The sequence below is a fragment of the Strix aluco genome, chromosome 2, assembly GCF_031877795.1.
Source record: "Strix aluco isolate bStrAlu1 chromosome 2, bStrAlu1.hap1, whole genome shotgun sequence".
Lineage (NCBI taxonomy): Eukaryota > Metazoa > Chordata > Aves > Strigiformes > Strigidae > Strix > Strix aluco.
The window spans coordinates 84,853,827-84,866,616 of NC_133932.1; the positions used below are offsets into that span (position 1 = coordinate 84,853,827).

Consider the following 12,790-nt stretch of genomic DNA (forward strand, 5'->3'; position numbering starts at 1 on the left):
AACCTTGAAATGAGTTTGCTAAGCCATCAGATTTACATTGTGTGATGAATGAGACGAATTTGACCTGTAGTTTAGGCTTGTCAGGGAACATCAGGATACTGAGAGACTAAGGAGTTTAACAGAGTCTTCATTTCCCCATGGATAACTAATCTTCAGAAAATATTTCTGATTTTTTGTTCCAGTCTTTTGTGTGGTTGATCAATGAGTTTCAAATACTGATCTCTACTGTTTGTCTCTGCTCCTCCCCAGCTGGAGGAAGAAGACATGAGAAGAAAACTAACTGTCTTGGGACAGGTATGTCACACAAAATATATGACAGAAATGACAGCATTTAGATAAGAATCTGGAACCCATCTCCAGCTTCATTTTTTCCTAAGGAAGGATAGGACACAGAAGTCAAATAATAATAAGAAAACATTTCTGTATATATACTTTACATGAATACACACACACACTAAAATTCAGAGCTAATAAAATGCTGAAACAGCAAAAATAACAGCCCAGAACACATCAATATAGATTTCAGGTACCTGTTGTTGTGGGTACACATGCTTTTAAATTAAAATTTCCTCTTCATAAGGTGTTGGTTATGTGGGTTTTTTTTTCTTTTTCATAGTTCTTCCCAATGAATATCCAGAGACATACCTATAAACTTATATAATGAATATTTTCAACTACTTTTTATTATTTTATGCTCAGTAAAACTAATAAATATCTAAACAGTTGCCTTCCGGAGCATAAAAATGTTATAATTTCATATACAAAATTTTCATTGATGGTTGCTATAGTAATTTTATTCACTATTGAGGGCAAAACGATTCACATTAGGTTGAGATGAAGCTTTACTGCCAAGAGCAACATACATCACTCCATTGTGTGATGTATACTTCTATGGTTATAAAATAAGTGGTGACCACATGCTAGCATATCTTCTTGATGAAGAAGGTGTTTTCTGATCAACCAGGTTAATGTGTGACAACTAACACACTCTAAAAACCTGCTGAAATGAAGCACACACTTAGAAATAGGTTCATTTCACTGACTGCCTGCTCATCTTCAAAAGATGAGACTGGAAAATAAAATTTAAAATACTCTTGAATACTGGAACTCCAAACTCACAGAGACCCTACTATATAGGGTATTTCATTACTTTTCCTCTTACCCCCAGTTATTTCCTTCTGTGTTCCAAAAGCTTCAAGACACAAATCCCCTTTTTCTTAGATTGTATATCTCCTCTCCTTCTCTCTTCCCTCTCTCTCCCTGACCCCCAACTTTCTGTCTTTTTCTCCTCCCTCACTTCCAATTAAAATACCTCCTTTCTCACAGATGCCAACTACCACTTCTTGCAAAGAAGGCAAAATTTATGCATAATAAACTAAACTGATATTCTCAATTTGCATTTAGGCTAAAACAAAGAATTGAGTACCCAAACCCTGGCAAACTTTTCCTGGTTTTAACTGTTGGTCCAGTAAAAGATACTATCTTTATCTCCAGCCTTGTCTGTCTTCTAATGTTAGACCTAGATAGTTTTAACAGCATATCAGAATAATTTCCATTAGCTCCAGTAGGATTTTCAAGTGTAAATACTGGTAAGAAATGTCTCCACTTCCATATGTAAAATGATCTAATTAGAGTACCGTGTAACCAAGTCTTAGAGAAGTGTGTTAAAGTATAATAGTAACAGTGGAATTACCATTTATGGTAATTGGCTTATACAGATATTCATAATAAACAAAACATTTCTTATACTTGTCATTTTCAAAGAAGAAAACTTGCTATCTGTAAAGATAAGTTTTCCCTAAGAACTTCTGGACACTTTGATGAAAAACGCCATAGAGCTTTTCCTATTATTAATTTTTGCAAGTGTTAGTATACATCCAACATTTAAGGATAAATTATTGCAAATTGATGTTTGATTTAACCTACTGACAAAACCCATTTATTGTATCAAAAGGTTAAACACAGAGGTTTCCTCAGTAGTATTTCTGATTAATTATGGACTCCTTCAAGCTTACTAATACTTACTTTTTGATCATGATGATAGATTACAGAAATTAACAAACTTTTAACTTTGATATTGGTTCATTAGTTAACATTTGCAAAACATTTAGAAAAAAATGAAGCATCACACATGTACCATGCAATGAAAAAATCTTGAAATTTTACTGATAGTTCTTCTGACTGAATCATTATCAAATTTCTTACAAACATTCCTCTTCATCTACTTTCTTACTTGTTCCTCATTCCCCAAACTCGTATGGAATACTGTAGCTATCTTGCTGTATTGAAGGCAAGGATGATTTAAGACAGAAAACCGTTGTTAAATAATAACAGGGTAAAGACCTATATGTGAACAGGTGCTCTGAAAGCTTGATAAACAAGCTTATGAAAAGAAATATGACATATATGTTTTTCTTGATTATTATTACCAATATTGTCAAGAATAATAGAAAGGGAGAAAAAAGGAATGCAATCTTTTGCTTAGATGAAGAAAGACGGGTCTTGGGAGATGGAAAGAGCTGTGCGTTTCTTCAGCATGGGCTTGTGTACGTAGTCACTTGCAAAATGGACAAGAATTGACAGAAATTTCCAAACCCATACAGACATCTCATATAATCCCTAACCATCTCCATCTACTCTTAAACTGATGTCATTCACATGGTGGATTAAGTCAACCATAGGGTTCTTCCTGAGAAGTTCTACACTCTGTTTGCTATATAAGCAGACCACTTCTTTAAGGCACAAAAGTTATGCAGTGGGATATCAGTATTCATCATCCAACCATGTGCAGTTCTGTCAGAGAATGTACTGCTTCAAACACTTTTTTTGCTCCTGCTTTTTGGGACTATTTATTAGTTAGTATACCGCATTTTGTAAAACTATTTCTGAAGTGCTTAAAGTTTCTTAAGCATTGAAAAATGAACCTATGAACATACTTCTGGGTTCATTCAGTCTGTTCAGAAGCCCAGGCACTAGCAAACTAAGTAGTGCTATGATGAGGTAATTTTTTTTCAGTTAATTCACTGTACTTGCTGGATCACCTTTACAATTATTACTACACAGAATAAATGTTCTGAAAACAGAGAAAAATAGAAAATATAGATGATAAATTTATTTCTGTTTTGTTTCCTTTATAAAGTCCTAGAAAGAAAGGTCTATCTTCCAAATAAATGTGATTTTTATTTCAACTGCTATGTAGTACTGACATGTATTTGACTGTTTATGAACCAAACCGGTACTGAAAGAAATGTATGTTTTTTTCAATATTCACTATCTAAGAATCTAAACAATGGCATTTTACAAATTATGGGAAAGCCAAAAATGATATTAAAAATCTCTAAGGAAGAATTCCTAATATTTATTTTTTTAAAAAAAACAAAAAAACCAGAAAGACAAACTATCTAATTCAATCTTTAATGTAAAATACACTTATTGGAATGGAAAGGGTAGGAGAAAGAACATCTGAGGCTCCAGGTGTGATTTCAGTCTTACAGGTCTTGGGAAACTGAAAACCAAAACCAAAACAAAACCTTAAATAGATGGTCTATTAATAATTGTTTAGCCTCTCGCTTTATATAAGTCTTTTCATAGGGTTTGCACTGATCCCATGAACTCATTCATTCTCCTTGGTAATTAAAACAAACCATCTCTTTTATGTAGGTTTCTTAAAAGTTAAATTGAAGCAGTTTAGTTTGAAGTCTACATACCTCCTGCTGTTACATAAAATTATTCTGAAACATTAAAGTTAAAAAAATTTCCAATCATTCAAGCACAGTAAATGCAGAGACATTTTTGCATCACTTAATTTATTCTGGATGTTGGTTAAATTATCTTGTAATTCTAAAAAAACCACAGCTGCCAATGCAAAGTAATTTAAAGTGACAACATATCACTCTAAATCGCAATCACAACACAAGGTGCTACAATTTGTAAACCCGAGGTTGTTCTAGCATTTATTTTTATAACTATAATTTTTTTTTTTTTTTTTTTTTAGAATGAGGAGAGATTTGATCAAGAAAAATCCAAGCATTTAATTTAGAAGGAATAAAATAAAGAGTATTTACAGTTTACATGTGTATGCATACTTTCAAAACTCTCTTAGAATTTCTGCTTATTCTGTAAGAGAAAGAGAGACAAGAGAAAAAATTACAGCTACTCCTAGGTTATAGTGGCTCTCAGAGGCTGAATATCTGCATATTAATACAACAGAAGAAAAGAGTAAAGACATTAAAAAAACATAAGTACAACTGCTATTTTCACTAAAGTAATAACTTGCAAAGAACGTTAAGTCATAGCACTGTGTATTCTTTTATTGCAACTGTAACTGTGTTGTTTATTTTATTCCGCTTATAGTTACCGTTTTCAATTTGTTGGCATCCTGATGACCAGGTAAATAGATTAAGTTTTGCATGTGTATATGTTGTATGTTATATTTCTGGCAATTATGTCAAAGATATTTTTAACAGTTGTTTTATTGAATAGCATTTGGGGGATTAGCAATTGCATTCTGGAAAGTTCTGAGTTTGGAAAAAAACCCCGCATGATTAAACAAATTTAGAAAAAAAATACACATTGTTTAATTTCTTTTTAAAAGTATTAAATTTAATTACATGGATTTTTAAACAATAAAAACCTATATCTACATTGAATGAGAGGTCAATCAGTAAAAAGCTAATGATTCTTTTGCCTCAAAATGTTTTAGGGAAATAGTCAAGTTGATGAAAAATATCTTGAAATCCTCTTTACTATTAACACAATCTTAGAAAATTGATAATTTACTCATTCTTCTTGGATCATCTATTTCTGGTGGAATTTGTTTGTTTGTTTGACTAGACTAGCTGATCCTGTATAAAAATGCCAGTGGCAGCTCCCCTCCAGCTGAAGATGATAAATAAACTCCCTTTCTGAGCAGTTGTGTGCCTCCTGGACCTTACAACGATTATGTAGCCCCCTTGGTCAGTAATGCTATGTGCAGGCAAATGAACTTTGAAGGCTCTCTGCAGTTTATATGCTATTCCTTAAACCTTTAACCAGCAAGACTCAGAATGTGAATTTTTGTCCTCAGCTACAGCAGCACAATTCCTATATAAACCAAAAATATTCTCCAGATTATTCTAGATATACTATGAAGTTTTATTTAATTGAAAAAAACAAATACTGATAATGCTAAAATGTATCTATGTGGCCATGCATGGTAAGGAAGTGATAGACTTACAAAAAGGTATGTAATTTTAAATTATTTTTATTTTTCCCATTAACTATGTAATTGGCTAAACATAAATATTTTGCAAATGCATATCATTTATTTGATTGACAGTAATGGCTTCTTTGGAATCAACCTAGTCAAGTGAATCATTACATACACTGAATACACACATAATTTGGAAACTATTTAAGTAACTGGTGAAATTAAATAGCTGCATATATGCATACCAGCTGCACAAGAGAGGACTCTTAAAACTGTAGTAAACATCCTACTAAGCAGGCATACTATTTTCCATAGTATGTTTCGATGGTTTTGTGCCCAGAATGCTTTTGAGAACTTATTCCTCTTTTTCCTATTTGGAATAGTAACTCAGCTATCAAAAACTGAAGAGGATAAGAAAGGTATGTGGCAGGGAAACCAAGCTGTCGGAACAGTGCTAGGAACATATGTTAATTAATCTGTCTTTTCTCTGTTCCCACAACAGTTAACATATATAAAGCGGGGTTCAGATGAAATAAGAATTAAACAGTACACACAAAATATATTCGTGTCATCTCAGTCTAATCTTGTATGCAGCTTCATGGAAGGACTATGTCCTGACTGGATCAGAAAGAAGACCATATGGATCAGTTCAACAAAGATACCTTGCAATTGTAAATAATGTAATACAAATGAAGGAATTGATTGTAATTAATTTTGTTGTAAAACTGATATAATGCTACTCATTTATTTATGCCTGAGATTTAACATTGTTAATTCAGGCTTATTTCCTTTTTCTTATTAAAAAAAAAAAGTATTGGATACAGGAGAAAGATCATTCTGATATATTTTATTAGGAATTGCAAGCTGTGGATTTTCAGAGTTTGTAAGAATTATGTAGGAAGAACACTAGCACAAGTACCATGAGATGTGATCTCTATCCTGTTGTGAGTGATCAACAAACCCCAACACTGGAAGACTCAGAGAAGACAGGCAAGACTGATGTGCTCATGAAGTTCAGAAAAGAATGTAAGAAGTCACCACAGCTATCGTGAAGGAAGCTGAACTTCTCTCAACATCAAGGGGACCAGAAGGTGGACTTTGCTGCAAATAAATGGCTGTAGTTATGTAAATGTTATGTTAGATATGTAAATGGTCTTCCTAAAATAATCAATCAAAAGTATTATCTCTGAGCCCGCAGATCAATGTGGGGGAAGTATATAAGTAGTTCAACACAATATAGAGTATAAAAACCAAGCAACAAACAGAATGAACTTTGAAGAGAGAAAAGGACTTGAGCTTGCTTCAACCCATGCACTCCTTCCCAGTCACTGGTGATGACCAGTGTTGTGATGGTGAGCATGTAGAGACTGGTAATGGGGATCATGTTTCTGTTGTTATCCAACTGTATATTGCCATTGCTGTATTGTGTTTGTGTTGTGAATTCAGTATACTGCTGTATCACAAATCCCATATAATGTAGATTATTTTCAAATAAGTAAATTTAGTATTAAAACATTAAATCTTCTTCATCTAAAAGAACCAAAGAGTATTGGACTCTGACACCCAGTAGTTTGTATTTGTAAAATATACTTAGTATTGTGAAATTACCACATTTTAAAAGTCATCACTTTATTAAAGCCAACATTGATTGTGTTGAAGGAAATGTGGGAAGAGTGAGCTGCTAACAAGGGCAGCAGTGACTCAGAGTAGACGGAGACTGGAGTGACACCGCCACACACCCCTCACATAGAAAAGCATCCCCCAGAAAGCGCAAGTGACCAAGAGCGTGGCAAACAGGACGGGCAAACAGGGTGTGGTGCATCAGAAGAGCGTGGTGGATCAGAAGGGTGTGGCACAGCAGTTTGCGCAGGCAGGGCGAGTGGACAGGGCATAATCTCCCTCCTGGCTCTAGAGCTTATCTGAGCTATTTTCATCTTATTGTCCTCCACGAGTAGACTGAACCATGATCTCCGCTCACGTCAAAACCACCACCAGAAAGAACGTGGTGACCCAGACAGAGCTGCCACACAAACATGCAGTGGTCCAAGTCCCAGGCTGCAGGGAGTGCCTGAGCCTGCCAATCCTGTCGGAGGACAGCAGGGACAACACCTGTGTGCGCTGTGATCAGCTGGATGTCCTGCTCAGCTTGGTGGCGGAACTCAAAGAAGAGGTTGAAAGATTAAAAACAATTAGGGAGTGCGAAAGGGAAATTGATTGGTGGAGTAACACCTTAGGACCCCTGAAGCAAAAAGGAGCAAATGGAGGCTCCAAAAGAGGAAAGCAATCCCTCACCCTCTTGCTACCAGGCAGAAGGAGGGGACCTAAGATATAGGGGAGGCTGGAAACAGGTCCCTGCTCAGGGAGGCAGGAAAATCCCCTCCTGACCTCCCTCACCCTCCATGGTGTCCCTTTCCAACAGATACAGGGCCCTGGAACTTGTGAATGAAGCAGAGAAGGATGAAGAAAGTGAGTCAAACAAGGAAGAAGATGAAGATCCACCAAGGCCAGGTCGCTCTAGACTAGGTATTAAAACCAATTCTAAAAAGAACACCAGAAGGGTCATTGTATTGGGTGACTCCATTCTGAGGAGTGTCGAAGGCCCAATATGCAGACTGGACCCGCTTCATAGGGAAGTCTGCTGCCTTCCTGGGGCCAAAGTAAAGAACCTCACAGCAAAATTCCCCACTCCAGTGAGATTTAAGGACTATTGCCCTCTCCTGGTTTTTCAGGTAGGTAGCAACAATATTACCAGGAGAAGTCCTAAATCAATGAAGAGAGATTTCAGGGCCTTGGGGAAACTGGTTAAGGTGTCGGGGGCACAAATTGTGTTCTCTTCCATACCTTCAGTTGCGGGGATGGATGAGGAAGATTACAGGAGAACTCAATAGATGAACTTGTGGCTCCGAGACTGGTGTTACTGGCAGGGCTTTGGATTTTTCAGTCACGGGTTAGTATACAGGATGCCAGAACTTTCGGCATCAGGTGGGATGCACATGTCCTAGAGGGGGAAAAGGATCTTGGGGCAGGAGTTAGCTGGGCTCATTGGAAGAGCTTTAAACTAAATTTGAAGGGGAAAGGGGACAAAACTGGAACTCCCAGACATAAGCCCCAGGGTAGTTTACCAGTTTGTGGGCTGTTGTGCCAGCAATGATCCTCACCCTGCCATCTCACTGGAGGCAAGGGATGGAGACATGCAGCACAATAAAGATGCAAGGAATATTCATGGATCAGTAACCATGGTAATACTTGTTAAAGGTCAGGTTTCAGGACTTAGGACCCCTAAATGCAAAAAGGTGCTGGGGACATCAGCCCATCTGAAGTGCATCTACACCAATGCACACAGCATGGGTAACAAACAGGAGGAGCTTGAAGCCATGATGCAACAGGAAAATTATGACGTAGTGGCTATTACAGAAACATGGTGGGATGTCTCCCATGACTGGAGTGTGACAATTGATGGCTACAAGCTCTTTAGGAGAGATAGACAAGGAATGAGGGGTGGTGGGGTGGCGCTGTATGTTAGGGACTGTTATGATTGCTTTGAGTACAAGTATAGTGAAGACAAGGTGGAGTGTCTTTGTGTTAGAATCAGGGGGAAGGCCAACAGGGCAGATGTTGTAGTAGGAGTCTATGATAGGCCACCCAACCAGGACAGAGAGGTGGATGAAATATTCAATAGGCACTTAGGAGAAATATCACCATCCCATGTTCTTGTGGGAGACTTTAACTTCCCAGACATCTGCTGGAAATACAACCCAGTAGAGCGAGACCAGTCCTGGAGATTCCTGGAATGTGTGGCAGATAACTTCCTGACACAGCTGGTGAGTGAACTGACCAGAGAAGGTGCCTTGCTGGACCTCCTCTTTGTGAACAGAGAAGGACAGGTGGATGATGTGGCAGTTGGAGGCCGACTAGGGCACAGCGATCATGAAATAATAGAGTTCTCTATTCTCAGAGAGGGCAGGAGAGGGGGCAGCAGAACTGACATCCGGGACTTCCAAAGGACTGACTTTGACTTTAGGCAATCGCTTGACAGGATCTCTTGGGAGATGATCCTGAAGGGTATAGGGGTCCAGGAAGGTTGGACACTCTTTAAGAAGTTAGTCTTAATGGCTCAGGAGCAGGGTGTCCCCAGATGCTGTAAGAGAAGCCAAAACCAAAGAAGACCAGCCTGGCTGAACAGGGAGCTTTGGCTGAAACTCAGGAAGAAAAGGAGACTTTACAGCCTTTGGAAGAAGGGTTTAGCAAATCACAAGGATTAAAAAGATGCTGTGAGGCTATGCAGGGCAGAAATCAGGAGGTCTAAAGCCCAGCTGGAAATTAATCTGGCTTCAGCAGTCAAAGATAACAAGAAATGTATCTATAAGTATGTCAGCAGCAAAAGAAAGACCAGGGAGAGCCTCCATCCCCTGCTAGACACAGGAGGAAACATGGCAACGAGTGATGAGGAAAAGGCTGAGGTGCTTAATGCCTTCTTTGCCTCAGTCTTTAATAACAAGGCTAGTTGTATTGAGGGAATCCAGCCTCCTCAGCCAGAAGACAGAGACTGGGAGAATGATCCCCCCGCAATCCAGGAGGAGATAGTCAGTGACCTACTGCATCGCATAGACATACACAAGTCTATGGGACCAGATGGGATACACCCGAGGGTGCTGAAGGAGCTGGCTGGGGTGCTCGCCAAGCTGCTTTTCATCATTTACCAGCAGTCCTGGCTGATTGGGGAGGTCCCGACAGATTGGAAACCAGCCAAGGTGTTGTCCATATATAAGAAGGGTCGGAGGTATGATCCGGAAAATTACAGGCCTGTCAGCTTGACATCGGTACCTGGGAGCTGATGAGTACCACCACACAACACATGCGGGACAACCAGATGATCAGGCCCAGTCAGCATGGGTTTATGAAAGGCAGGTCCTGCTTGACAAACCTGATCTCCTTCTATGACAGGGTGACCTGCTTATTGGATGAGGGAAAGTCTGTGGATGTTGTCTACCTTGACTTCAGTAAGGCCTTTGGCACCATTTCCCACAGCATTCTCCTGGTGAAACTGGCTGCTTGTGGTTTGGATAGGCACATACTTCGCTGGGTAAAAAACTGGCTGGATGGCCGGGCCCAAAGAGTTGTGGTGAATGGAGTTAAATCCAATTGGTGGCCGGTCACAAGTGGTGTCCCCCAGGGCTCTGTTTTGGGGCCACTCCTGTTTAACATCTTTATTGATGATCTTGATGAGGGGATCGGGTGCATCCTTAGTAAGTTTGCAGATGACACCAAGTTGGGTGGGAGTGTTGATCTGCTCGAGGGTAGGGAGGCTCTGCAGAGAGATCTGGACAGGCTGGAGCGATGGGCTAAGGCCAACTGTAGGAGTTTCAATAAGGCCAAATGCTGGGTGCTGTACTTGGGCCGCAACAACCCTGAGCAGCGCTACAGGCTTGGGGAGGAGTGGCTGGAGAGCTGCCAGTCAGAGAGGGACCTGGGGCTGTTGATTGATAACCGGCTGAATAGGAGCCAGCAGTGTGCCCAGGTGGCCAAGAAGGCCAATGGTATCCTGGCTTGCATCAGAAATAGCGTGACCAGCAGGGACAGGGAAGTGATCTTACCCCTGTACTCAGCACTGGTGAGGCCGCACCTCGATTCCTGTGTTCAGTTTTGGGCCCCTCACTACAAAAAGGACATTGAATTACTCGAGCGTGTCCAGAGAAGGGCAACGAAGCTGGTGAAGGGTCTGGAGCACATGTCGTACGAGGAAAGGCTAGGGGAACTGGGGGTATTTAGTTTAGAGAAGAGGAGACTGAGGGGATACCTCATCGCCCTCTAAGACTACCTGAAAGGAGGTTGCAGAGAGCTGGGGATGAGTCTCTTTAACAAAGTAAGAGGTGATAGTACAGGAGGTAATGGCCTCAAGTTGCACCAGGGAAGGTTTAGACTAGATATTAGGAAGCATTTCTTTACAGAACGGGTTGTTAAATGTTGGAATGGGCTGCCCAGGGTAGTGGTGGTTGCTGTCCCTGGTGGTGTTTAAGAGTCAGGTTGACATATCACTTAAGGATATGGTATAGCTGAGAATCGTCAGTGTTAGGTTAATGATTGGACTAGCTAATATTCAAGGTCTTTTCCAACCTAGATGATTCTGTGGTTCTGTGAAATGTAGGAAGTATAGCAATAGTCATGATAGCAGAATAATCTATTTTCATAATAGTGACCCATAACAATTAATACAGAATGATTTACATTCCTAGATAAGTTGATTAAAAATGACCATATATTCACTATTATTATACAGAATATATTTAATTATATATTATATATAGCACATATATATCTATATGTAGGCATACACACACACATAAGTATTGCAGTAAGTACACATACTTTTTCCAGCAGAACACTTCAACAGTTTTACTTTTGAAGTTACAAATTGAGTGCAACAATTTCATCTAATTTATTGTTGGTTAGGAATAGGACTTCATAAATATATGAAGGAAGGGAGTAATTAGCATATTGAATACAAATTGTTACATAAAATATCCTTCTGCCTTATGCCTTTGATCAGGTATGTAAACAAATTAGAGAGCATGAAGATTTTTCACTTCACATTGCAGGCATGTTTACCTTCCCCTTAAAAAGGAATGGTACAGATACCATATTCACAACATTTTCTTCCACTAAATAACCAAATTTGGAAAACCACCAAAACATTTAATAGGGTGGTTTGTTTTTTTTTTTTCTTTAAGTGACCTTCTATAATGAAATTGTAATTTCTTCTTTTGTTTCAGTGATGTCAAGTTCTGATATTTATCTAATTTTTTGTTCAAACTTACTTTTCATTTTGAGATTTACCATTTCTTAAAAGTTGAAAAGGATTTACATGTTCAAAATAAACCAATTTTATCAGAATAAAACAATTTATTCTGTTCTGAAAGCATTTGTCTGATTTTTCAATTCACTGAAAATGATGCTGACTTTTTTTAGTTAGCACATTTATATTTGTTCTTACAATTGAAAAATAATTTTAAACTCAGGTATTTCCTAATCATTACTTAGTATATCCTATATTCTTCCTTGGGTTTTGTTACGGAGGCTCTTAAATAAGCAACCAACTGCCAAAAACTAAGAATTTGTATTAACACCATTAACTAGCTCTCTGTAAATTACAGGTTTGAAAGTCTGTGAGAGGAGAACAGAACAACTTCCTAGGGTTTAATGGCAACCCAAAACACTCTATCACTCACCTGACAAGTGAGGGCTCTCAACCTTGAGGACCTGCTCAGGGCAGTGTCCCAACCCCAGTCACCTCGAGGAGTTTCCTTGGGCAGCGTCCTGACCCAAGGGGAGAGTCCTCAACCACAGCGTGCTGCTCCAGGGTGGATGCAGACATGAATCCCCAGGGGACTCCATTTATACCCAGGCCAAATCTGACCTGTAGTCAACAGCGGCTCTCATTGACCAAAGGCCCCAACTACCGTGAAGCCCTGAGTACAAAGCCGATCAGGAGCTACTGCACTTCAGCAGCCAAGAAGCCCTATTTTCATTGGGCGGGTGCACCTGCCACAAGTTTAGATCTACTTAAATGGAATTTAGTGAAACAGTGGGGCTGTTTTATACCTC

General features: G+C 39.1%; 1 long non-coding RNA gene across 1 annotated transcript; it reads left to right on the forward strand.

Annotated features, from left to right (window-relative positions):
* Window positions 1–225: 225 nt before the first annotated feature.
* On the forward strand, window positions 226–6,707 carry LOC141920249 (uncharacterized). Its single transcript, XR_012622274.1, has 3 exons — window positions 226–294; window positions 4,354–4,389; window positions 6,043–6,707. It is a non-coding gene; the product is annotated as an uncharacterized LOC141920249 (long non-coding RNA).
* Window positions 6,708–12,790: the final 6,083 nt, after the last annotated feature.